This window comes from Heloderma suspectum, chromosome 3, assembly GCF_057233095.1.
Source record: "Heloderma suspectum isolate Gila_16-S chromosome 3, 16-S_ref, whole genome shotgun sequence".
Taxonomy (NCBI): domain Eukaryota; kingdom Metazoa; phylum Chordata; class Lepidosauria; order Squamata; family Helodermatidae; genus Heloderma; species Heloderma suspectum.
In genome coordinates, this window is record NC_139460.1 from 196,473,146 (window position 1) to 196,500,767 (window position 27,622).

Here is a 27,622-nt window from a genome sequence, read left to right on the forward strand (position 1 = left end):
GCATGGTTTAATTAATTAATTAACTTCTATTTAAAATTATTTTTAGGCCATCTTTAAGGGTAAAATACTCTCAAGGCAGCATACAAGTCCAAATGCATAAATATGCCAAAAGCAAATATAAAAGCAATAAATAAATACTCAATAAAATACTTAAAAACAGGTAATGTCAGTAAAACCTGTAGCCTATAGCTCATGAACTGGCCAGTGAAAACAACTCACTCTTCAGAGACTTCCTGAAGAGCTGCAAAGAAGAGTCCTGGATGCGCATTCAGGGGTATGGGGCTACCACTGAAAAGGGCCTCTTTTGATTTCGATTTCATTTGGAGAGTTAAGCGTACCCTTAAATCTAGCCTATTGAAATCATTGGTTGGACTGTTCCAATATGTTCCATCCCCTCCAAATTACAGCATATAGTTCATTGAAATGAATAGGACTTAATTTAGGCCAACATCGGATATATACAGGCCTATTTCTCCCTGAGATAAATGGCAGATGACTCGTGCAGCAGTGCTCTGTCTGAGGCAGTTGTGAAGAGAGACCTTAGGGCTTTTCAGACATTCAGATAGGGTGGAATGTGTGTAGGGGAAGTGGGATTGCAATGGCTGTTTCCACCTCCAACCTACACATGGCTGTTTGACGGTCTGAAGAGAGTCTATGTACATTGCACACACAAAGGTCCTTACATATGTACTCTTGTACACGTGTAGTCTGCTGTCTCTCTTCAGCCCTTCAAACAATGAGTGTAGCTTGGATGCAGAGGCTGTCACTACATTGCTTTGCTTCTCTCTCTCTCTCTCTCTCTCTCACGCGCGCGCGCGCGCACACACAGTCGGTGTTCATTCTACCCTAACTGAATGTCTGAAAAGCTCTACTGGGACAGTCTGTCAAAGAGAGCAGTTGAGCATTAAACTACTCTGAAACCATGGTGGCTGTTTGGGAACACCTCCGTACACCTCAGACATGGCCATTGGATGGACAGGAGATAGAGCCAAACAGAATTTTTGACTGTTTGGGGACTTGTTTTACCCATCTGCTATTAAGTTTAAAGCCCTGAGACCTTTACAAGGAATATTGGGCTTTGTTAGTTCAAGAGGATCACCCCACCTCTTAGGGGATTTAGAGGTAAGGTACTCCCACAAATATCAGAAGCAGCTCAACTGGAAATCTTTCAAAATAAAATGTTAAGGTTTGTGTTAGGAACTCCCACTGCTTCTCTGAGAGTGTAAGTTAGTTTTATACCTGTCAGGAAAGATGAAGGCAAAGTCTTTTGGGGCAATTGCTGAATGAGAATCGGAGAAGCAGGGCACGCTGCAGTGAAACTATAATGCAGACTTCCAAACCATGAGAGATTGGACTGTGGAGCAGGTCTGTAAATGCGCTAAAGAGGGAGAATTCAGATCTCGTTTGACTCCTACTTGTGTTATTTTACGGTTATGCATACCTTGGAGAGAGAAAAAAGTTGCAAGCAGTGTGTTGGTCCATTAGGAGATGATGACGATGATGATAGGACTACCACATTGTTCTTCTGCTCTCTACTTAACAAAGGACCTTTGGGTTCCAATTAGTCCTAGAGAGAGAAAGCTGAATAATGGGTAGCTTTTATATTTTCAAAGGCAGGGTGGCCTTGCTGCTTTTCCCCAATATGATTTGGTGCAACCTTAGATCGGATCCCAAACTAACTTAGGATGCAATCCCATACACCAGGGATGCGGAACCTCTGCAAAAGGAGCAGGGGGCAAAAATGCCAACATATTGTAACTTAAAGCCCTTACTGCCGGTAACTAGGTTCGCCAACACATACTTTACTGTAGATGAGTCTTCTCCAACTTAGTGCCCTCCAGTGGTGGTGGGCCTGAGATCCCCCCCCAGGCCTGAGGTTCTGCCCCCTGCTGTATCGTATACTCACTTACCTGGGAGTAAGTCCCTTTGAACTCGGTTGGACTTACTTCTGGGTAAATATACTTAGGGTTGCACTGTTCATGAATCTTCAAAGCGGCTTCCTGAACCACCCTTTGAAGAACATCACATATTTCACGTGGGGCTTCCACCAGCCCCTTCACCAACAAGGAGCTTCCTCATCCTTCTTATTTGACTGTCAGCCTGAGGAAGAGCTTTGTAATGCTCCAGAGCTAGTGCACTACTTTGGGATTTTTAGGTGGCCCTAATAATGCTCGGAGTTGTAATCCACCATGTGTGGAGGGCACCCAGTTGAAGAAGGCTGATCTAAAGGAAGTTATTTGTTGGCTAACCAAACCAGTTATGTTAGATTTAGAGTGACCAGACTTTCAGTGGGTGCACCAAAACTGAGATGGAGATATTTATTTATTTATTGCATTTATATCCCACCTTTTTTCCTCCAAGTAACCCAAAGCAGCATACATAAATAATCCTCCTCCTCTCCATTTTATCTTCACAACAACAGCCCTGTGAGGATGGTTGGGCTTAGAGTCTGTGACTGGCCCAAAAGTAACCCAGTGAGCTTCATGGCTGAGTGAGTGGGGACTAGAACCCGGGTCTCCCAAGTCCCAGTCTCAAACCATTACACCATGAGAGCATCTGAGAAATGGAGTTTGGCCCTTAGGCAAAAGACGTTCTACACCCCTGATTTAAAGCACAATCCTGCTCTCAATTTACATGTGCTAGGAAGGGCTATAGGATATGGTACGAACCCCTCTGTGGTGGAGTAACTTGAAATACATGTCTGCTACAGGGGATACACTGGCACAACTCCACATCAGCGTATCTGTTCTGCCTGCAAAATTCCTCTAAGAACATAAGAAAAGCTCTGCTGGATCAGACCAAGGGTCGGCCTAGTCCAGCATTCTGTTCACACAGTGGCCAATCAGCTGTCAACTGGGAACCCACAAGCAGGACACAACAGCACCCTCCCACCCATGTTCCCTAGCAACTGGTGTACATAGGCATACTGCTTCCGATACTGGAGGAAGCATACAACCATCAGGACTAGTAGCCATTGATAGCCTTTTCCTCCAGGAATTTGCCTAACCCCCTTTTAAAGCCATCCAAATTGGTGCCCAACATCTTCCAGATGAATGAATCATAAGAATGTAAGAAGAGCCCTGCTGGATCAGACCAAGGGTCCATCTAGTCCAGCATTCTGTTCACACAGTGGCCAATCAGCTGTCAACTGGGAACCCACAAGCAGGGCATGAGCACAACAGCACCCTCCCACCCATGTTCCCCAGCAACTGGTGTACATAGGCTCACTGCCTCTGGTACTGGAGGGTAGCACATAGCCATAGGACTAGTAGCCATTGATAGACTTTTCCTACTCTAGTGCAGTGGCCAAAATGGGTAGAGACTTAAGTGACACCCCGCACCACCACACACACAGTATAACCAGAGTATGAGGTTGATCTGCCAATCTGTGTATTATCATGGGTTATATACTGTTAATGTTCATTCTGGAATTTTATTTGTGATGACAAAATTTAAATAATAAAACTTGATTCAGCATTTATTTGCATAGTTTTTATAGGTCACCTATCCAATGGGAAACTGCTCAAGGGACCACACATTATAAAAATAATAACTAAATAAATAATAAGTGAAAATACTGTAATGTAAAAGCAGTCATAAATACACATTATTAAAACAGCAACAGCCAATTCAAACCAAGTAAAAACTTTGGTGAATTTTTTTTAAAAAATCTAGTAGCCTTCCATTAGAAGCAGTTTGAAAAAACAGGATTTCAAACTCAAGAATCGTTTGATGCTTCTATACACTCCTTTCTACAAGAAACCAGCCCTGTTGAAATTAAATGTTCCAAACACTGCTTTTGGCAAAACCGGATCTGTTTTTCAAAATTTGAGAGCTTAAAGGTACAATCCTAGGCATGTTTAGACAGAAAAAAGTCCTACAACTCCCAGTATTCCCCAGTCAGCATGCCCTAGCTAGGGATGTGTGAACCCATCCAGGATCTCCGGGCTCCCGCCCAGCCCCTGTCCCTTCTCACCATTCCCCAGAACACGCTCAAGCCCCTCCTGTGCTCGGTGAGCAGCCCACACTCACCCTGGCGGCCTTGTCAAGTTCTGCGGTCGCCATTTTTTGAAAAATAAAATGGCGATCACAAAAATGCGCATCTTTGTGTATGCACAAAAATGCGCATCTTTGCGAATGCACATTTTTTGTGTTCATGAAAATGTGCATTTTCGCAAAAATGTGCATTTTCATGAACCCGTAAATATGCGCATTTGCAAAATGTGCTTTTTTGCATACATATGCGCATTTTTTGCGATTGCCTTTTAAAAAAGAAGACGACCGCAGAGCTCACCAAGGCTGCTGGAGTGAATGCAGGCCTCTCGCTGAGCGTGGGCAGGGGGCAAATGGGGGCAGGGGCTCGGCGAGGGGCTCGGGGGTGCGGGTAGGGAGGGTTCCACCAGATTTCTGGATGGAATTGGGTACCTGCACCCTCCTTAGCCCCAGCTACCATGGCTGGCTGGGGCATGCTGGGAGTTGTAGGACTTTTTTCTGTCTAAACATGCAGTTGCACGCTAAAAGTATATAGTAGTAGTTTGTGTTCTAGGTCTGCAATGTTTCTGGGTAGGGATGATCAATCCAGCTCAGCAAAAACAAGAGAGAAGTGATTCTCAAAAGTGCCTGAATTCTGCCCAATGTGTTTCAGAAATACAATTCCTTTTTCATGGGCTTCTAAAAACAGAAACATTCAACTACAGACATATCTCCTATCATTGATAAATATTAGGACTGTGCACTGCTTCAGCCCAAAACCCAAGTTCCGGGCTGAAGCAGGGTGCTTCGGGCCGCTTCTGAGGCAAGGCGGAGGGGCAGCGAAATGGCACAAAGCGGGTTGGATTTCTCCAAAGCACAGCACTTTGGAGCGATCTGGAAGCCCAGCCCCTGCCACTGTCCAGCCCCCAGCTCCTTACCTGGGCCCTTGGGATGTGTGCCAGCAGCCCTCTTCCTCTTCCAGGGAGTCGCCATTTTAAAAATGAGGGCTGCCGGACACGTCCCAAGGGCCCAGGAGCTGACAGTGGCAACAGTTCCCTGGAACAGGAAGATGGCTGCTGGCACACATTTCGAGGGCCCAGGTAAGGAGCTGGGGGCTTGCGCAGGGCAGGGCCAAAGCAGAGTATGGCCATCCAAATCCTGCTTTGGCTCCAGAGGCCAAAGTGGGTTGCCCCCCCCCCCCCGAAGCAGCCTGAAGTGAAGTGGGCCTGCCTCGGAAGCCCCAAGGTGGATCGCTGAACAGCCCTAATAAATATAATCGCCGCCTTAGGCTCCTTGGAGGAAAGGTGGGATATAATCGTAGCAAATAATAAGTAAAATAATATGTTTATAATACCAGTGTCAAATAGATGGTAGAATTATTTCCTGCAGGGGAAATTTCTTTTCATCATTATGTGTGCTGCCTCATTTACTCATGAGTAATCCATTTGAAGAGTATAAGCCCAAGCTTCTCCTGTCTTTCCGTTAGTTTCAGCAGAGGAAGAAGCAGATGGCTGCATATTTGTGGGAGGACAACTGAGTAAGTAAGAAGAACACAAGAGTAGTTTTTAGAAATGTTTTTTTCCCTTTCTGGATTATGTAAGATCAAAGTTTCGAAGTCCCTGTGTTTGTGTATGAATTTAGTTTATTAGCCGGGATAGTGGATTTCAGTAGGTTTGATATACGCATGTAGGTTCACTAATATGAAGCCACCACAACCACATTAAAGTTGAGCCTCTCTTTTCAAAGGAGTGGGTGGGGGCAATATTAACAAGACAGGGTTGTGGTGAAAATGTTTATAGATATTATAAACGTATTGGGTTGTTTTATGATGTCCTATTCATTTCAATGGGTCTACTCTGAGTATGACTAAATCTGGATCCAAGCCATTATATTTATCAGTGATAGGATATATATCTGTAAATGGTCACATCATAGAAAATGGTTTGTTGTAAACATTTATATTCTTTAAATACGAGTAATGATTTTTATATTAATGTTGTTTGCATCTGTAGAACTCCTTCTTCAGAAGGAATTGCATTTCTGAAATGCATTGAGCGGAATAAATACTTCAAGCACTTTGAGAATCACTTCTCTCTTGTTTATGAGAATCACTTCTCTCTTGTTTTATGCAGCATCTGGTGCCTTTCCCTCTTGTTGGTTGTCCAGCCAGCTGAGCACCTTTAAGGCTGCAGTCCTATACCTGGTTGCCTGGGAGTAAGCTCCAATGAACCCCATGGATCTTATTCCTGAATAGACATGTATAGCAAGGGTGGGCAACATGTGGCCCTCCAGATGTTGTTGGACTGCAACTCCCAGCATAGTCAATGGTGAGGGATGATCGGACTTGAAATCCAACAATATCTGAGGGCCACAGGTTACCCACCCCTGACGGTATAGGATTGTGCTGTAAGTCCCATTTCTTATAATGGGAGGACTGAGCATAAGAACATGAGCCCTACTAGATCAGACCAAAAGCCTATCTAGTCCAGTATTCTGTTCCCACACCGGCCAACCAGGAGCCTATGGGAAGCCCACAAGCAGGACATTAGTGGAATAGCACCCTCCCACTTACGTTCCCCAGCAAATGGCATATGGCAGCATACTGTCCCGATACTGACGAAGGGATGTGTGAATCAGCAAAACCAGAGCTTGTCCAAGTTCTCCTCATTTCATCTCGAAGCTCATTCCAACTCAACTCCTTATCAGATTGTGAGATTTGGGTTTGTTTCTTTTCGCATGAAAATCCATGCATATTTTTGTATGTATTTTTCCAAATGCACGCATCCATTGTGCAAATCTTTGAAATGTACACATTGCTCTACCATCGATTAGAGCATATTTGAGCACATTTTCAGAAAGTACGCATGTTGATGAACACATTTTGGGGAATCTGAGTTCATGTTCAGTCCGGAAGGTACAAACTGAAATTAATTTCTCCTGCATCCTTATGCTGAAGGTAATATATAGCTAACACAAGTAGTAGCCATTGATAGCCCTATTGATCACTTCCATTGACTAAATGGTAACTTACAAGTGTTTAATTTTGGCAGCATCATGATCATTCTTAAGGTGGAACTAGTGTTGGGTATGACACAGAGCTGCTGCTAAAAATAGCATCCTTGTGTCCCCTCCTCCTGCACAGTATGTGGTGTGCTTTTCTTGTGTCATGGCATCATCATGTCCTACCTCCATTACATACCAGCCAATGAGGTAAAATGTACCTACATGTTCTGGAGGAGTAGAAGGTGACGTGGGGTTGCCATTTTTTGGTGGCTGAACTCTGCTGTAATTAAAACACTAGTTCCACGGTCAGTGTTTCCATCCTAAGCTTCCAACTCTAATAATATCAGCATCATATGATGTTGTAGCATCATTCTCGCTGCAGCAGCCCTTGATGACGTCTTGTGGCACACATCACCAGTTCTCAACCCCTGAGGCTTTTCATTGGTATGCAGTGCAAGTATAGCACCTCTATATAACCTTGATGAATTAAAAAATGGCTTATCAATATTCAATCATGCCACCTCATTTGTCCATTTTTTTTCTTTCTGGCATTTCCAAGTTGAAATTGGCACCCGTCTAAGTAAATGGAATTAAAACTGCATATCCCCCCCACCCCTGTTTTAAACTGAGATTAAATCAGTCTGCTACTAATGCTATCCTAAAACACAGTAGTTTAGCAGGCGTGATATAATGTATAGTGGCAGATGTAATATTAACAAGTGTTCCTTTTCATTACAATACTGGTCTTCTGGCATCTTATCAAACATCTGATTTAATATTTCATGGGAAAGCTAAAGCCATGGCAGATGCAGCCTGCCCAATGTCTTTTAGTATTAAAATTACATTTGCAGACTTGATGGTAGCTTTTATAAGGCTTCACCACACAGAGGAAGGAGGCTGTTTTTCAGAGTGCAAGTTTTAGCATGCTGGTTGCTTGGTAATTTCTCACATCTGCCTCTCACATAGCTTTTGCTTCAACAGCTCTCAATTTTAAAATCCATCAAAAGTATCAGCTTTTGAATACAACTAATAACATTAGCAGAGTAGTTTTGTCACATGGAGTCACTTCCAGTTACCAATACTATCTAAACAGATTAAAAACCCGAAAATGATTGCATCAATACATCTAATTGTTTAAGCACAAACCTTGTGAATATGAAGCATCTCAGACATGTGACTTTTAGAGCTAAGTCATATTTCATTTTTTAAACCTTGGGTATGAAAATTACTTGAGTTTAAATGGCACAACAAAGACACAGTACCATCAACAAAATGGTGCATAATCCATTTAAATAACTGGGTTTCCCTGCCACATGTATGTATTCATTTATTTATATAGAACCATCTGGTACATTACAAAGTTTACATGAGCAATAGGCAGCTCTCTGCCTCAAGGAGCTTACAATCTAAATTGAGTGTGGGTAAGGAACAAACCAGAGGGGAGAAGGGAAACTGGGCAATAGAGCTGAATGTGTGTAAAAATGCGATTACATTAGCTTTCGTTACAGTTGGGAATGAGGATTGAGGGGTAAAACTAAAGACTTTGTGGAAGGTGATTTTTGAACTTCTGTGAGGGATGGTGGTGAATCAGTTTATTTCTGGTCCATGTCACTTTTGTCTGCGTTCACCTATAACTCTTGTCCCATTTCTGCAACAATCTGCTTTAAACACACACATGTGCCATTAAATACACGTTTCTAAGCATGTTTTTGCCCTGCATTTTTCAATGCATGCTGAGATTTTTTTAAATGAAGAACTGTGTTCTGGGAGTGTGCAAACCAGTGGATGTCTGCCAACATTAATCTGGGAGGTGTGGATCAGATCAGTTTTTATTGGAATTGTTGAGAAATCCATTTCAGCATGTTTCTGACCGGAATTTTCCCAGTTCGCATCTCTCGGACCCAAACAGGACCTGCAGTCTGAAGTCTGTTCATTTCCAGACTTGCAATGTCGTTCATGCAACAAAAAACATGCCTGAAAAAATGTGTATGTTTGGACAATGTGCACCAATACAATGGGAAAAATGCATACATTTCAACAATGTGCACACTGATACATACAAATGGGAAAATGCACGCACAAACTTTCATGCCAAAGCAATTGAGGAAGGACCAGGCCTGCACTTATGTACGTTGCAGGGGAAACTGGCCCTGTAAACATAGGTGCACCATTCATAATTCATGGTGCCAAGTTTGTACTTACTTGGTTATATTTTGCATTCATGTTTAAAAACTAAAATGAGAATCTGTTTTCAAAGTGCACTTAACCATTCCACAATTCCTCCTTGTACTCCAGTAATTGTTTTATGCTCACCTTGGAGCCTGGCAAAGAAAAGAATGGCTAAATTGTTATTAATGTTGCAAGTGCATCCAGATTTTATGGCTTTAGGATAATAATGTAAGAATTGTTTTATTATCCCTGCTTTTAATTGAGTACAATTATCTTCACTGTGGCAACAAGCAAAGCTTCTTATTAGATTTACCTCCTGCATCCCTCTATCACTGCAGAAGTATTGTTCTGCTCAGTCAACACTAATGCTCAGTGGGCAATTCCAGAGCCAAGCTCTATTCATAAAGATTCATACTAGAATCCCCATCCTAAATATATTTGGAAACGGATTTTGTTTAACTCTAATGGAATTTACTCCCAGATCAGTGTGTTCATGACTTCCGCCCTTAATGGGAGAAAATGGCCCCATCTTGAAGCTGTGTGCTTTTTCTGTTTAAAGACATTTTGGATGGGCCAATTGTCAAAAATATAAACAGGTGCGTAAAGATGCCACATCTCATTTTCTCAGACTTGGGGTTTTCTTTCATCTCCTTAATTAGGATTTTTTTTTTTTTGGCATGAATGTGTTCTACAGCCATGCTTTCCAGACATTCTTCTTTCAGGGAGGGAGCTCTTTCTGTGTTGACTTATATGCCAAGGAACACACCTCGTCTAGGGCTTCCTTCCCCAGCCTTGTGCCCTCCAGATGTTTTGAACTATACTGGCCATTGGCCATGCTAGCTGGGGTGAATTCCAAAACATCTGGAGGGGGCCAGGTTGGGGAAGGCTGGCTAGAGACCATTCTACTCACAGGCCTTACCACTGACCTACATGGATGATCACACTCCAGATGTACCCTAGAACTCTCCTCGGTGACCGTTCATTGCAATGGAAGTTGTTGGTCATGGTAATGGGGGGAAGACTGGGGAAGGGACAAACAGTTGCCCTTTCCTTTCCATTTTTCAAAACTTTACTTTATAGAGGTTGTTGGCCATGCTGCCCAGCATGACCAACAGCCTCTGTTAAAAGTATGAAAAAGTAAGGGAAATGGAGCCATTTGTTCTTTTCAGCCACCTGAGAAAGGGTGGGGGAGTGATCGAGTGAGCAAGCAAGCAACCACGAGGAGGGGGGAGAGAAACAGGGTGGCAAAGTGGCCGGGGTAAAGCCCCCTCACAGACACATCTTGCCCAGAGCCACCTCAAGCCTGGCAGCACCACCACTGAATGTGTTCTTCTAAAGGTGTTATGTTAAATTAATTATTGCAGTTTTCCCACATCTTGTGCGTATTTGCTCTGTGCAGTAAGCATGACCACTGGGGTCACTCTTGGAAGTGCCTATTGCTGGCAATTACTTCCTAGAAAACTTCAGTGTAATATAGAAATGAAGAGTGTAGGCAAAAATAGTATAAATGAATAGTATAGGAAAAACCATGGCTGCAGGAAAGTTTATCTGCCAGAACCAGAGCTGTGTTTCATTTTCTTATTCTCTCCCAAGTACTGCCTGGGAACTGATAGGTTCAGTCACTGTTTACTGATATGTGAAGGATTAACTTCCTGTTCACTGGCTGGAATTTGTTCTGCCATCAGGGATTGGAGACTGATGTTGGAGGGAGAGTGATTAGTGTCCTGACAATAAGACAATGGTTGTTCCTGACCCTGGCTTGGCCTTTCTTGCACCTCACTGCATCCTGATCCATAGAAGCAGCAGCTGAGCTGACTTTTTCTCACTCTGTGTGGGTGCCCTGGGGGAAGTGGCTGCCTGCAAATTAGTCACCAAAGATCCCAGAAACCGTCTTTTGGAAGACAGCCACCCAAAGGAATGGCTATTTGTTCTGATGTCAGGAAGGTCTTTTGACAGGGGTTCTTCTAACCTTTGTTTTTGAGTGGCTAGCTTTCCTCTTAGAGATAGCCAGCAAAGCAACAGAGCATCAGAAAGAGAGTTTGGCTACAGGAAAATAGGGATATATGAGAAATTAATTTCAGTTCATTTTTTATCAGCATTTTTCCAGTACGCATCTCCCAGAACCTAACACAGACTCGACACAATGCATGCTCAAAGTCCATACATTTCAGAGCTTGCAATGTGAGTCTCAGAACCAAAAAAAGGGTTCAAAAAAGTTACTATTTGAAAAATGTGCATGAAAAAATTCATAATTTGAAAAATGCACACAAACATGCTTTAATCAATAGGAGAAAATGCATACATTTAAAAGATGCGCACAACCGATGCTCTGGAGAAATGTGCACAGTGCATGAATTTTTGTGTGAAAAGAAAAAAACTCACCATCTGATATGGACACAAGCATCAAGGTGGACTAATGGAATGAGCTCCCCTCTGAGGCCTGCCTGGTGCCGACACTGTCATATTTTCAGCACCGGGTTAAGACCGCCCTCTACTTTCAGACATTTGATGGAATAGGATGGGGCACTTACGTCAGCTGCCTTGAGCAGGTCTGTTACTGACATTGCTTATTGACATTGTTTTTAGCTGTTTAAATTGTTTTAAATTTTGTATGTTAAAATTTTTAGACTAGGTTTTATTGTAGTTTTGTATTATGTAATGTTGTATAATGTTGCATAACTTTGTGGGTTGTATTTTTTGTGAATTGTTGTGAACCGTCCAGAGAGCTTTGGCTATAAGGCAGTATAGAAATGAAATAAACAATAACAAATAAGCAATAATAAATGATAATATGGAGAGCTTCTATGAGCTGAAGGTTTGTTGATTCGCACAGAAGAACTCTTTGGAGGAGACAAAAAGCTGAACGCGTGGAACCATTAGCATGTTTCCTTTGTATGCCATATCCATCAGGCAAATATTCAGGGACAGATGAAGGCAAATATTAAACAAGTGTGAAGTGAATAGACAGGGTCTGGACAGCCTATGAAGTGGGGCTAATGCCAGGATAAATCCCTTTCAGAGCTTTTGTAGCACTGCAGCATGCAGTAGCTCTTTTGATCACACATCCTCACTTCAGTTCAGTGTGAGATTGCCAACAGCAGTCATTAGTGTTAGTCCAAGCTGGGAGCTAACTGAACTGAGCAAAAATGAGTGGTTCTTCTGGAATTCAAGCTGGTGTCATGTCTCCCCAGCTGAACATTACAATTTCTGTACTTAAATTTCTCAACTGCCTACAGTAACTGGGGCAGCCTTCCTCAACCTGGTGCCTTCCAGATGTTTTGGACTATAACTCCTGACCATTGGTCATGCTGGCTGAGGCTGATGAGAGTTGAAGTCACAAACATCTGGAGGGTAGCAGGTCAGGAAAAGCTGAACTAGGACCTAGTTCTCACTGAAGCCATGCTGGTAGGAGCTCATGGAGCTCCCTCCATATAGAAAGCAAGTCCGTCAGGGAGCAGGGTTCTAGCCTAGCTTTTCTCCTGATATGGTAACTTTCTATAAATATGCATTTTACGGAGGGAGCATTCAAGCAGCTACCTGAAATTCAAGCAGTGCTCACACAGCTTTACTGCCTTGGGAGAAGCTGAATGGCTGAAGTGTCATCAGCATGTAGATAATACTCAGCTTTCCCTCTTGTTTCCACCTGCTGATCCAGGGAGGCTGTAGAACTTCTGAAGGAGTGTCTGGAGGTGGTTTAGGGATAGGGATGTACGAAAGGGACTTACCTTGTCCCGCAGCTTTTTTCGCAGTGGGGGGGAGGCGCTTCGCTTCTCCCCCCGAAGTTCAGGTGAGGGGGGGGAGGCGTCCCGCCTCGCCTGGCCGAAATTCAGGCCGGGGGGGAGGCGCCCCGCCTCGCCCAGCCGAAATTCAGGCCGAGGAGAAGCGCCCCGTCTCCCCGGCCGCGAAACAAAAAGTGAAAAAAAAAAAAACCCCGTGATAGGCTACGTAACGATTAACGTAGCCTACCACGGCTAGATTTCCAAAGTCAGCCGTGGTAGGCTACGTTAATCGTTACGTAGCCTATGACGGGGTTTGTTTTTGTATTTTACTTTATTTTGTGATGGCGGCGGCGGCAGCCGGTCGGAAGACCGGCTGCTGCCCCCCGCCCTCGCCGAACCGCTGCTGAACCGCTGCTGGGACCCGCCGCCGAGAGGGACATTCACAGGAGGTAAGTCCCATCCGGGGGGGGGGCGGAGAATTTCACCGCCAGTTTCGGGAGGCCGAATGTGTTGGCATTCGGCCTCACCGAGATTCATGGAGAAATTCTCAGAAATTCTCCGCCATCCATGAGGCTGAACAAGCTGAGACTTAATCCAGACATGACAGACATTCTGGGTAGGGAAATCGACTATCCTATATAGAGGTTCACCACTGGTCTAAGATGGGGTTGTACTCCTGTTGAAGGACCAAGCACGTGGTTTGGGAATTCTCCTGGTCTCAGTACTAACTGGGGGAGTTCAGGTGGTGGCGGTGGCCAGGAGTGCTTTTTACCCAGTTAGGCTGGTATGCCAGCTGCAACCCATTGTGGAGATGGCTGACCTTCCCTCAAGTATCGATGCACTAGTGACAACCAGGCTCAACTAATGTGCTGTACATGCGGCTGCCATTAAAGGCAGTTCAGAAACTTCAGCTGGTGCAGAACGTGGCTGGCTGCCCTGGTACTTGGGGGCAGGGGGAGTAGGTGGTTCATGTGACACCTATATTGTGCCAGATGAACTGGCCACCAGTGTGTTTTGGTCTAGAGTGCTGGTTTTAACCTTCTAAAGCCTTGAACTGTTTGGACTGAAGTTACTTGAAGGACCATCTCAGCCTGTCCACATTTTAAGCTCAGCAATGGAGGCCCTACTAACATGCCTGCCATTGGGGGCAGTTAGGTTGCTGAGAACAAGGGAGAGGGCCTTCTCTGCAGTGGCCCCACACCTTTGGAGCACGTTGCATCTTGGATCTGTCAGGCCCCATCACTATAGGCTTTTAGGAAAACCCTGACAACCCATTTGTTTTCTTTGGCTTTTTCTTGAGTTCGTTTATCAGACTGTTGATGGTTTTCAGCAGCAATTTTTGTGTTAAATTTAGTATTTTCTGGGCTGCATGTTTTAATATCATTGCTGACATTTATTTAATTGCATTTTGGTTTGTTGTTGTAGTGGATTTTATTGTGTAAGCCCCCTGGAGAGGAATTTTACCCTTAAAGGCAGCCTAAAAATATATTTTATCTCACTGGCTTTATGTTATATTTTTAGGTTTGGACAAATCTGCAATATATACCAAGTCCCACAGTTTATTGTTCACCTTGGATTTCTTAAGCTTTAGCTTACACCCCTTATTTCTCATAATCTCCTCTCCTCTTGAGGTTATTTGTTCCCCGGAGTATCACATTTCATTTGTTGTTGTTGTTGCTGCTGTTGTTGTATTCCAGGGATGTTGGAATGAAACACAAGGAACTAGCTTATCCGGACAGCAACCCAATTTGCCATTCAACATGTGAAGGTACTTTTTATCATTGTGTGCTCCTGTCCAAGTCTAAACTTATGATATAGCGGCAGGAGTTGTGGGATAGCCCAGTTCTTTAAATATCAAACTGATGCCTTTATTTATTGTCAGAAGCAACCCTTTGGAATCACAAGTAGGAGTCACTGACAAGAAGGTATCTTAGTTCAATTAAAAAAGTGGATGTGGAACGGGCCCATGCTCATCAGCACATGATGAAGGGGAAGGTCCATCAGTATGTGTGCCTTGCAGCATAAACATGTATTGCAGATCAAGTGTCCACATTTTCCAAGTACTCACCACATTTTTCTGCTAACCAGGCCACCTGATATGCACCCTGTGGGCCTATTTTTAGTTCTGAGTGAAGATGTTAATGTCTTCATATTCCTAAAGAACATAGTTATGTGTTCTCTCTTTAAAACTTTGGAAACTAAGAACTGGTTGCTGTAAGAAGACAGTTTTTATGCATGACCTGAATGGGAACTTAGAGGCCACTGTTTGAACCATTATCAAATTTAGGGTGCAATATAAACTATATGCCCCTGCACTATAAAATCTTACCTGTTTACAAGTTCTTCATTTGCTGCATGATGTATTACACTTTAAGGTAGTTGGTTATTTTTTCAGATGCACTAATTTTCCTTATACTAGCTTTTTAAGAAACCCAATTTTCATGTTTAAATGGAGCTTTATGAATATTGGGTGTGTGTGTGTGTGTGTGCATGCATGCAGTGGTATATGTTAGCCACCAGGACCTTATTATTCAAGTGAATGCATGAGGATATAGCCATTGCCATGGTTTGCTGGTCTATTTGAAAGGCCTGGTAGCTTATTATGTGGAATCGGTGATCAATATTGTAACAACATCAAAACCAGAAATGACTGTTAAATGGAATGTATTGGAGTTTCCAGTTGAAACTGAAATTTTGCAGAAATTATGGAATGTAACAGTTTATTTTGGTGGAAGGAATATAAGTAATAATTCTAAAACCAAACAAGTGTGTAATTCATTAATTTCTGAGATTACAGGTGACTACAATACAAAATGTCTCCTCCTAATTTTGCATTCTACAAGCAGTTCTCTTCAGTGGACCTTAATACTTATTTGTTGGTAGAAATGAACAGTGTTATTGCTTGATATATTTTTTGTTCTGAATATGAATTCACATGGTTTCATAGTGAAAATTAAGAAGAGGTACCCACTGCCAATGTGCAAATGCATGCTAAATATGGATAGTTTATGAATATCTGAAAGCTACTCAGAGCCTGACTTTCTTCCTTTTTGTTCTATTTATGCCAGCTCTGCCTAGTGAGGGAGCCATCCTGAACCAAGTAATGAGTAAACCAGTAAGACACTGCCTAATCTCCAGACAGTTTTGGCTAAGGCAACAAGATTCCCATCATAGAATGTGGACCGATCATACAAGAGAAGACTCTTTTCCACTATAGTGACGGAAAGTGACGTACATTCATCAGTGAATGGGATTAACTAAGCATGTTAAGCCAAACATAGGTTTGTATTTATATAGATGCCTCTGTTACTTGCAACATCCCTAGTTGTCTTATGCTCTTATACTCTTATCTTTAGTTGATTTGGGATAATGCCATTCCCGTTCTCTACTGAGAAAGCTTGGTTTCTTTCTATACACAGCCAGAATTAATTAATTAAATTTATATACCACTCCACACTGAGAGATATCAGATCAGTGTAAATTAAAACTGAAAATGCAAAAAGTTACAGTAAAAGCAAGTAGATCAATAAAACAGGGGCTGAAATTTACTCATCAGTCAGGAGATGCTTGCCTGAAAAGAAAAGTCTTCACCAAAACCAAAGTAATGTAGGTCAGGGCTGGGCAAAAGGTAGATCTCCAGAAGTTTTGGATCAACTCCCAGAAGCCTCTGCCAGCATGGCCAATGGTCAGGAATGGTGGGAGTTGAAGTCCAAAACATCTGGAGATCTACTTTCTGCCCACCCCTAGTGTAAGTGCATGCCTGATCTCAGCTAGAAGGGCATTCCATAGAGTGCCATTCCACAGAGGAGCTGCCACACTAAAGGCCCTACTCCTTGTGGCTTCTAAATAGATCTCTGAGCTATGTGGGACCATCAGGAGTTATGCAAAGTAATAAAATGACATGCTTTATAAGCCTGGTGAATTTACACACACCCTTTATGTTTGTGCTTTTGTTGAATTTGCAACATCATAGGTCAGAACTCAGAGGTCCCATCTGTGTCTGTTGAACTGCATCAGCAAAAGATACAACCATGATTGCGCTGCCATCCAAATTCACTTCATCTCTAGTCTTGACTGTGGTCCAGTAAATGGGCATCTTATAAATGTAGTGCTAGGAGATGGGTGTTGTGGGGGCGGGGGTGGCACCTTTGCTCACAGAGGAACCACATGGGTTGACTCTTATATGCCTGATGACAAAGCAGCTGCCATGGAGCTAGTGGCAGCCACACTACTAGAAATGCATGGCAATGGAGCCATAAGGACAAATTAGACATGACATTTAATCGTGTGTTTGCCTTGTTTATGTATGAAACAGGTTTGGGGGGAATGGGGAGAGGTTCCTGATTTTAATATTAAAGAGGGCATGTGGGTGATGGGAGCTGAACCCTCCCCTTCTCTACCACCCCAAGTTTCATGAATTCATCATGAAAACTGAAAAAGTTATGGTCATTTGTGTTTTCCCATGCAAGTCAATGGGAAAACGCACAAACTGAGTGGCCTGGATATCCGAATCTCACTTCAGATCTGGAACCAAGTTGAGGTGGAATGGGTCCGAATCGGTCCAAGTCAAAGCAGGGCTGATTAGGAGAGTCTGAAGAGGCATCCGAAGCAGATCGGGGGTTCCATGCACAGCCCTGCTAATTACGGCCACAATTCATGCAAGTTACGCAAATTGCAGCTGCAATTTGTGTAACTTGCTGACTTTAGAGAGGGGAAATGGAAATCTGCAAGCTGGCCAGACTCACACAGATCGAGTCCAAGGGGGGGCGTGAGCTGTAGACTTCACTCCCTAGACAGATTCCTCCAACATCCCTACTAGCTTTAGCTGTGCAAATGTACTCTTGGCCAGTGGTGAAACCTGGGCATCCAAGTTCCAGGCTAATCCAGGAGTACACCCAAACTGAAAACTTGACTCTCCAAGGGAGTGTAACCCTATCCATTACATGTTGAGTCCCTATTCCCCAGTCTTCCTTTCAGTTGACCACATAAAATGTGGTTAACTGTTAACTGGTGAATTGCATTAGGTTGCCATTGTCATCCTGTTTCCTGGGTTGCTGCAACAATGATTTCTAAAGCTCACAGACCTGATATTCCAGCTTTAGAACATATTTGTACACTGGTGTTGACTACTGATATGTAAAAGGTTTCTGTTAGTTTTGCAGATATGGGAGATAGGTTAGTTTTGCTTCACTAACCTCTCTCCCATATATCTGACCTTTATTACATAATAGCACCCCAAGCCGACTAAAGATAATAATTAATAAGCCCCATTCAAAGCAACAAGATAAGCTAGTTGCGACTTACTACTTCCACTTATTTCAGTGGGCCTTGGTCACAACTTAATTTCAGCCAGATCAGGGCCAGCAGCTTCATTCCTCTGAAGACTTGTTTATTAATGGAGCGCACAAACGGTAGGCACATTGGTAGCTCTGTGCCCGAAATCTATGGAGAGCCTCTCCCAGCAGTTTTATGTAGATGTTTAAACACCATGGTGGACAAGATGGAATCCTCTGTAACCCCACAGGTCACAGGAACAAGCAGCGGTCTCCCAGTTCCAGCTCCTGACACCCACCCACCAGGAAGGAACAGAAACACTGTGAAACAGTGCTGGGTGGCTCTGAAGCATACCATGGTTGATGGTATCAGAAGCCATTGAGAGTAAGGCTGCCACAACATTTTCAAATGCTTGGGGGTGGCAAAGAAACCCCTCCTGAACATCAGCAAGAGGGGTGGACTTTAGGAGCTGGGAGCGAAAATGTGGGTGAGGGAAGTAATTTTTTAGAAATAATATTACGAGGTGATCCAAAGGCTTTGTTTCTCCTGTCTTCTGTAAAGACTTTAAATATGAAGCCACAGCACAGCTGAGAGTCCGGCAGCATGGCTGCCAGGCGCTTTCAAAATGGAGCCACAAACGTCCATGGGAAATGGTGTCATGTGATGATGCTGTAACCATTATATAAAAAAGATGGCTGCCCCCATGGGCAGTCAGTGAGGACAGACATTGTTTTTACATACAGTTCTCTGGTTACAACACTGTGTTGTCATGCAGGGCTGTTTCCCAGGGGCATTTGTGGCACCATTTTAAAAGCACCCAGTAGCTGTGCTGCTAGACACTCAGTTTCACCCTGGCTTTGGATTTAAAGTATTTTTTTAAAGGGGGGAAGAAGGAAGCCCTCAGACCACCTCTTCAAGCTATTTGTAAGAACTCTTCTCCCTCCCCCACATGTCAAAGAATTTTCACCTGCAGATGAATGTCCCTGAATTTCTCCTTCTGGGTATAAAGGGCCAGTGAAGGTAGCGGGAGAATTCTCACGCAGCCCTACTTGAGAGGTGCAATGGAACCAACAGAAAACACACTCTGTTGCAATTTCTTGGCTCTGAAATAAAGGCATGCAGTCAGCATGTTGGATATAGTTGATAATTAGAGCGAATACTGCCACTCGCTTATTGAACAACAGAAGATCCAGAAGGATGCCCAAGCAGCATATCTGTTCCAATAGAAAGGAGTGGGGCAGGGGGACCACTTTCAGCCCAAGGACCAAATTCCATTTCAGAGACCCTCTCAGGGGCCACATTTCAGTGGTGGGCAGGACTGAAGGCAAAAGAGGTGGGGCCAGAAACGCAAACAATAATACCAGCATGTTGTAGCTGAAAGCTGTTACTGCCAGTAACTAAGCCTTAGGGGAGACATTTTGGCCCGGGGCGGGGGGGCTGCACAAAAGCTGGGAAACCACCAAACCACTGGTGGTTGGGGGAAAGGACCAGGGGAAGGGGTCTGGCATGGCCATATTTGGCCCCCAGGCCTGAGGTTCTCCAGACTTGCAGTAGAGCAACATAGTTATATACATACACTTGATAACAGATAGAACACATTCTTCCAGATCCTACAGCTAGTATCATTGCTGCCTTGTCTAGGTTCCGTTTCTACTTCTTTCCCCTCATCCTCCTGATGGCAGCTTCCAAATGTTGCTTTAGAACCATGACAGCTGGTTCCTGGTTGCTTAGTTAAAGTAATATAGAGCTGGCTATCATCAGCATACTGATGATATCCAGCCTCAATGCTCTGGACAATCTCTCCCTCTGGCTGAGGCCTGAGGATACCAGATTAGGTGAACAAGCCTTCTGTTGTAACAAGTTTTGGGGTTGCTTTTTCCTCTTCTCACTGGTTAACGAGACGCATTCCCTAAATGTCACTGAAACTGTTGGAGTGACACAGGGGCATTCCTAGGTTCTTAAAAGATCCAGGGCACAGGGCCATAACACACATTTGCGTGCGTGCGCACATGCGTGTGTGTGTGTATATATATATATCCGCGTCTAAGCACACCTATAATATATATATATATATATGTGTGTGTGTGGTATGTGCATGTGGTGTGCTTGCATGTGTGTATAGATTATATACATACACAAGAAGTGTGCACTGACCCCCCACCCCACTTCAACTCAGACCCCGATTCAGCATTTTGGAAAACATCCCGCTTCTGCTCGGTCCAATTTGTAGTCGGACCATTTCAGCTCAGCACCAAACTTGAGTCAACATTTGGAAAAATGAGTCTTTATGCTTCCTCTTGACTGCCAATGCAATAAAAAAAAAACAAAAAACCTGCAACTTTTTCTCTTGGTCAGAACTGGATGATAATTTCAGGCATAGTAGCCCCTAAAAGGGGATGACACCTGCCCAATGTCAGAAAAATAGGTGCAGGGTTTATATTTTGATTTTCTTTTAAAGGGAACTGCCAAAATGTTTTTATTACTTGGAAGAATTGGATAAACATTTCAGGATTCATTGCCCCATCAGAGGAGATCACGTCTCCAAATTTCAGAATAATAGCCGCAAGGGGTTTTGTGCAAGGGTGGCCTTGACATTTTGAGGTCTCCAAAAGAGGATATACTTCTCTCCTTATTTTCCTTGTGGACCATTGTTCTGAAAATTACAGACAGCCTAGAGTTGTCCCTAAGTAAGAAACCAGCAAAGTTTCAGAAGGATAGGTACAGCAGTTCATGTGGAAGAGGAGTTCTCCAATATGGGGAGGGAGTGATTTGCTTTCCCTTCACCCCTTACCCGATAGTTTTTGGGTAAATTTGTATGACAATGCACATGGAATGGTCTCCCAGGCAAGAAACCTGCAAAGTTTCTGAAGGATATACATGCATGCAAATTTAGAATGACTAGAATTTATTTACATTTCACCAATACAAGCAGCAGGGGAACATGGGTGGGAAGGTTGCACTCATTTCTTACTTGTGGGTTTCCCGTGGGCATCTGGTTGGCCACTGTGTGAACAGAATGCTGGACTAGATGGACCTTGGTCTGATGTAGCACAACTCTTCTTATGTTCTTAAATATAGAGTGCCTCTGAGGATATGCAAAATGCTTTGCTTTCACCACTGAGCACTTACATTCTCCCCGCTACCAATTCTATTCCCCTCTATGCAACCATCCCTCCTCATCCTACTATCGTCCAGCAACTCTTCATAAAAACAGATCTCTTGTTTTGTGCAACTGCTCTCTACCTCCTCCTTGTTATGCACAAGCTCTCAATGTATCTTCCTCCCCATAACTTCATTTGTGCCAAGACTTCACCAGGATTCAGTCAATGAGTCTGTTTTTAAAACTAGGGTTCATTTATGGCGAAACTCTGAGCATGTACTAAGTGTCTTTCCCTCACTACTGAAGCTAGAGTTCATGCAGAATGAAAAAAACACAAATGACAAAACATGTATAGGACTGAGATGAAAGGGTAGTCAATTAATTAGCGGGAATTGGGTAGGCACTGTATTAAGCCTGCAATACCATGCCTACAACGCAGGACTTATTTCTGAGTAAACATGCAGAACATCAAGGTGCAAACCTCCCTGCAAAAGTAACTCGTGCTGGAATCCTATGCACACTAGGGATTTACGTATTCCCCACCACCCGTTCTGGTGGGGAATCCATGGGGGGGGGAGGTGATCTGTTCCTCTCCCCCGGAATCCACATGGAGTGGTTCCGCTCCATGAGGATTCTGCAGAGCTGAGGGCCTCCCTGTTCCACTGTCCGCATGCCCCGGATTCGCCCAGGGTTTTTCGTCTCCCCAAACTTACGTAAATAATTCTGTAAGTACTGCTGAAAAATCTTTTCCATGTGCCCGCCGTCGGTCTCCATAAGCCTCAGGTCATAGGGAAAATGCCTATTTATTTTCATAAAAAGGGTAAAGCCCTTCACGGGGATTCCCCACGTAACTTCCATTCACCTGACCTCACCTCACCGGACCACACCAGACCTGTCCTGACCTCACCTAACCAAACCTGTCCTGACTTCACCTCACCTCCACAGACAATAAACAGAAAAGATGGAGGATTTCCGTGGACTTCAAGACTCAGCCCCAGCGAAAGAAAGCCTTGGCTCACAGGGAAAATGCTTCATAAAAAGGGTAAAGCCATTCATGTTCTTCTACCTCCATTTCTGATTTACGGAATTGGATTTCCGATTCTTTTTGTAATTATTTTCCTAAAATCCACAGTTTTGCGGACAAAAAAAAGGGTCCGCGTGAGCTCTGGTCTGGGTCGACCAGGCTGCTGTGTTCCAAGGAGGATTCCACGGACCGGATTTGTCAGAATTCGATCCCATTTAAAGTTCGTGTGGAATTCTCTGACATCCCTAATGCACACTTTCCTGAAGGTAAGCCTCATTACATAATGGGGTTGCTGAGTAGGCATACATAGGATTGTATAAATGATCAGTAGTTATCTGCCCTCCACTTAAAACAAACAAACAAACCAAAACCTCCTATTTTTATTAAAGCTTTCTGTTCATAGGAACATTGGAATCTGCCTTATACTGAGTCAGACCCTGGGTCCATCTAGCCCAGTATTGCCCACACTGACTGGCAGCAGCGGCTCTCCAGAGTTTCAGGCAGGATTCTTTCCTGGTCCTACTTGGAGATGCCGGGGATTGAACCTGGGACCTTCTGCATGCCAAGCCTGTGCTCTGCCACTGAGCTGCAGCCCTTCCTATTGCTGGATAAGGGCAACTGACAAACAAAACAGCCCCAGTTTTGTTCCTCTGCAACCATGTGAACCCACTCTTCTCAAAGACTTGAGTGAGAAGGAGAAAACCAACCCTCTTGTCTGTTTGTATAAAGTCAAATACGGTTCAGAACTTGTCTTGCCCACTGAAGAGAATTCTCTTTAAGAATTCCTCAAGATATTAGGGATGGGGGAGAATTTCTCCCCGAAACTTCGGGGGGCCGAGTGCCAACACATTTGGTCCTCCGAAGGTTGTTCGGGGAGAAATTCTCTGCCCCCCCGCCCCCCCCCCCGGGATGGGACTTACCTTTCACGAATGTCCCTCCCAGCGGCAGGTCCCGGCGGTGGTTCAGCAGGTCTTCATCAGGGGCGGGGGCGGCAGCCGGTCTTTCGACCGGCTGCCGCCGCCGCCATTACAAGAAAAGTAAAAAAAAAAAAACGCCCCTGTGATAGGCTACGTAACAATTAACGTAGCCTATCACGGCTAGATTTGCAAAGTCAGCCATGATAGGCTACGTTAATCGTCACGTAGCCTATCACGGGTGACTTAAAAAAAAAAAAAGCGCAAACGGCTAATGGCAGCCCCCATAAGGAGCCGCCATTCGCGTTCCTTATTTGGTCCCTGTAGTCTACGTAAAGATTTACGTAGACTACGGTGAAAATAAGGACAATGCAAATAGCCTAATATATTCCCTAAGCCAAGTGGCTCCTTTTAGAGAAGTAGTGCTTCAGAGGAATTTAGGAGGCTTTGCAGGATTTGCAAGGATTGCACGTCCTTAAATGAACGTTATGAGGTGAGGCGGCTGAGGGCTTTTTCTAGCTTTTTTTAAACTGTAGAACCTGTTTAAAAGCCTTAGCAGTTCTTCAATCATGATGCCATGTAGTCCTAACCCTCCTTTTGAAATAATTTGAGTCTTACAGCTATTTAGGAGAAATTAAAGTGGAGGGGGAGAAATAAGTTTGTGGAGGCTGATTGTGTCCTTTTCTGTACTGAAGCTACTAAACCTCTGCAGAATCCAAAGGTTCCACTTTGGGGCAGTAAAATCAGGTGCTGTGTGAAATACCAGTATTTCCCATGGAGCTCTTCTTCCCTTCCTTCTCCCTCTTCAAAATTTCATTGAAAGTAAGCTCCCAACAGTGGGCATGTAAGAGCATTAAAGTAGGGGGAGAGGGGGGGTTGCATCTCAAGAAAAACCAACACGAGAGATTAGGGATAGTGAGCTCCTAATGGTCACCTTAAACACCTTCTGATTAGGATCTCTAATGAGACTTGGCAGTTTTTACGTATTGTTTTAGTCTTTGAGAAAAGGAAACTTTACTCATGGCTGGCATAAAAGTCACTGGACCTAACTGTCTGAAATTTGGCAGGTTCAGTCAGCTCCATAGGGGCTGCCAGGTCCCCAAATTTCATCATGTATGTAGAAGCACAAAAAAATATATAGCTCTTTGCTTTGACATATTTTCTTGAAAATAACAAATTTTACCCCTGACTAGCATTAAAGCCACTGGACCTAACTGCCTGAAATTTGGCAGATTCAGTCATCTGTCGAGGGGCTGCCAGGTCCCCAAATTCCATGCACTCATGTGGAAGAACAAAAAATTAGAGCTCTTTGCTCTGACACATTTTCTTGAAAATAGCAAGTTTTACCTGTGGCTAGCACAAAAGCCACTAGGCCTAACTGCCTGAAATTGAGTACTTTCAATAAGCTCCATGGGGGCTACCAGATCTCCAAATTTCATGTATTTATCTTACAAAATAAAACAGTTATGGCCGTTTCTGGTTTCCAATGCAAGTCAATGGGAAAATGTAAAAAAAATGGCAATTAGGACAGCTCAGAAGATCCAGGGCACAGCTCAAAAGATCTGGGGCCCTTGCCCAGGTGAGCCTGTCCATAACAGTGCCCCTGGAGTGACAGATGATTGCAGAGATGAGTACGCTGGGCCAGTAAGGCACTTAACTGCATTTTTGTCTAGGGGAATCCTTCGTTGGATTACACAAATTTTCAGTCCTATGGAGTCAGACATTCCATAATTACCATACCTGGTGAAGGCACTCACAAGGCACCAGTGTTGATCCTTCATAAATATCTCAAGAAAGGTAGAGGAAACTTAGAATGTAGCTAGAGAAATGCAAGATTTTACTGTGTCTATCTCTGCCATTTTTCTAAAATGTGGTGTGAAGATCAAAGTCCAGTTCTTCTTTTTTCCCCAGACAGAGTTATTCTGTGTTAACCACATTCCATCATCTTTTCTGGGCATTTTAAGCTCTTTTCCTGTATAATAAATAAGTACAGGATGAGAATTTTTCTCAAGGAGAAAGAACAAACCTAATTAGAAATATAGCAGACTGTATATATATGTATGTATAATTTAATCTAAATGTATGTATCATTTAATCTAAAGCTTGAGTTTATCATATCTGACCAAGGCACCATTAATTTACAGTGCAATCATATACAAGCCTACTCAGAAGTAAGCCCCATTGAGTTCAATGGGACTTACTCCCTGGTAAGTGGTATAGGATTACGCCTTAGGGTGCAACTCTATTGGGTTACTGCCCGTTGGAAGAAAGCCTCCGATCTTGGAGGCTTCCATGTATCCAGTGCCCTGCTGGGTGTTCACATGATTGTTATGTGAAATCATGTTCTCATGATTTTTGAACAGAAACTAAATTCCTGTGCACCCTCAGTCTTGCCTCTGTTATTAACTAGATGGCCTTAGGCAAGCCAATCTCTCTCAGCCTCAGTCCCACTTCTGCAATATGGCGATAATGCTGACAATATACATGAATCATTTTGAAGAGCAGCCGTTCAGCATGAACACAGCCAGACCTGATCCTAGGCCTCTACATGATGGACATGTGTATGTTTGTGTAGAAGCCCAGTTATATAACCTGGACGGTACTACTTCAGGTGTGTGGAATTATATTTGAATGCTTCCCAATTGGGCGGGGGGGATTCCCTATACAAAGGAAAATAGCAAGTCAGGCGGATAGATTCTGCCATAGCCTCCTCCTTGATATTACAGTGTTCTATACAAATAGGTCTAAGCCAAAAGTCAGCTCCATTTTTATGAACATATTTGGTAGTCTTTAAAAAACCCACCCTCTTTTTCGATGGCTTTTGCACTTCTTGTGAAACTGCCCACTTATTCATTTACCTACTGTATATGACTCTTCATTTGACTTCCATTGTCATAGTGCTGTCTTCTTGTAACCAAATCTGCTTGGCTGTGAGTTATTGTGATGTCACCCCATTCACTGTGTGATCCTGAATTGCGTGAGATGACCCGGGTGACTGTCCAGGCGGCGTTGCCCAATGTGATGTTCTCAGACAGGCTGCCAAATCTGAACATATGTTGCATTATCTTCCCATGTGATGCCTGACTTGTTGGAATCATCCATGTCACTACTCCAGGAAGGTGAAAGAAGCGGCAGTCAGGGGAAAATGGTGTTGAAGCAGCAGCAATATGAAAGGTTTTTAAAAAGGAAATATTTAACAAACGGCACTGTTTTTGACATGAATTTTGAAACTGAGGAATACTTGGCAGAATCCTAGTTCCTAGTGGAATATTGAATCATTAGACACTCCTGCAGTTTGAGATAGTACAGTCAAGGGAAATCTCTAATGATTGATTGGATTTCATTTATATTCTCCTTTCAGATCCAAAGATCCCCCAAGGTGGTTCCTAAAATCTACTTTTAAAAAACCCAATAATTTATACAGGCATTAAAACCTAAAACCGTAACAAATTCTGCTCGCTGTATAAACTCTGGCCCTCTGTCATATAGAGCAGCCTTTATTTAAGAATGATGATTTAGCTAGATCTGCATAAGATGTCAAGATTTCCAAGTTCAACATGAGGATGTTTGCTTGAGAACTCTTATGGGGGTGCACTGCTTGAGAGCTGGAGCCTTCACTGAAACATTAGAAATGTAAAGCATGCTCATTGGCTCCCCTTTAGGGGAAATATATATATTCTGAGCTTGTCTAATTTCCATATTAGATATAAACTGCTGTCATGGACACACCAAAGCAAGAGCAAATATCCTCAGCAAAAAAGAATTATGCTGAATCAAATGGAGCGGGGGGCTGGTTTTACATTTTTAATACCTGCCCTTGTTTATTCATAGGACCTCTGTTTCCTGGGAAACATGATATTGTCAGAGGCTAGCCATTTATTTTTATAATTCAGAGCTTTTTCATAGCTTTATAAATGGCTGCTATGGGGGGGGGGTCCTCCCTTGGCAAACTAGAAAGTAGACAGTATTTCACCAAATGGCTGCTCTGTTGGCTTGGAGTTCCATGCTTTTCTAAGTATCTTCTCTTGCTCTGCCATGTAAGGATTGTTCTTGGAGAGAAAAAAAATACTTAGATCACCAAACCACAATGCCTGTTCCTAATGCACCCTGATCTGATAGCTGCTTCTCATGTTACACTGTTCAGATTCAGAATGAATCCTCCCATATCTGAAATGCATCTGCAAGTATTATTGTCTTGGCTTATTGCCTTATCTATATTTTAGCTTGCCCGGCCTTCCTTCAAACAGGAAATTCCTCCAAGGCTATCCCAAATCTAAAGCAGATACTCCTTCCACTGCCAGTAGGACCAGTGCAAGGAGATCTCCAGGTGAGCCTTGGTCAGGTGTGTTTCCCTTGCTGGGAAATGTACAGAGGTGATGTCAGACAGTCACAAAATAGAGTAGAGGCTGAAAAAAAGATGGCTGGTTTGCCTTGTCAATTCACATTG

At 43.4% G+C, this 27,622-nt stretch overlaps 1 long non-coding RNA gene across 1 annotated transcript; it reads left to right on the top strand.

The window, feature by feature from the left end:
• The first annotated feature begins 5,456 nt into the window (after nucleotides 1-5,456).
• Nucleotides 5,457-17,150, top strand: LOC146350592 (uncharacterized). The gene is made up of 3 exons (XR_014788864.1): nucleotides 5,457-5,509; nucleotides 14,561-14,631; nucleotides 15,932-17,150. It is a non-coding gene; the product is annotated as an uncharacterized LOC146350592 (long non-coding RNA).
• The last annotated feature ends 10,472 nt before the right edge of the window (nucleotides 17,151-27,622 follow it).